This window comes from Falco naumanni, chromosome 11, assembly GCF_017639655.2.
Source record: "Falco naumanni isolate bFalNau1 chromosome 11, bFalNau1.pat, whole genome shotgun sequence".
Taxonomy (NCBI): domain Eukaryota; kingdom Metazoa; phylum Chordata; class Aves; order Falconiformes; family Falconidae; genus Falco; species Falco naumanni.
The window spans coordinates 28,569,666-28,570,150 of record NC_054064.1 but is presented as its reverse complement, the minus strand read 5'-3'; positions in this window follow the sequence as shown (position 1 = coordinate 28,570,150).

Below are 485 nucleotides of genomic sequence, written 5' to 3'. Positions count from 1 at the left end.
GATCTTTTTAAAGCACGTACACCTTAAGGCAGTAGCTATAGCTCTCAAACAGCTGTCAAGTATGGAGAAACTTTGGCTCACCATAAGCAAACTTTAAAAAAAAAGACAACATGCTGCATCTAAACATCGATAGGAAAAAGAGATCATCGCTCTGAGGAGGAAGTTGACTTACAAACAAGGAAAACTTTCTCATGTTTGCTTCCCATTATCAGTGCTAACTCATCGGACAGAACAAGCAATATTAGCATGAGCAAGGGTTTCACTCCAGATGGTGTGAAGAGTGCAGAAGGCTGAGCTGCCACTGCAGCTGACTGAATTTGTCACTTTGGTACCAGCCCCTAAGAAAAGGCAAGGCCTGTGTGCACACATGTATGTTACAGCCGCTGCATCAGTCTATGTGTTGTCTCAGGCATCTCCCCTCTCCTCCATCATCTATTTTCTTCTGTTGCCTGACTAGAAGTTATTTTCTCCCTCTGCTTAGAGGT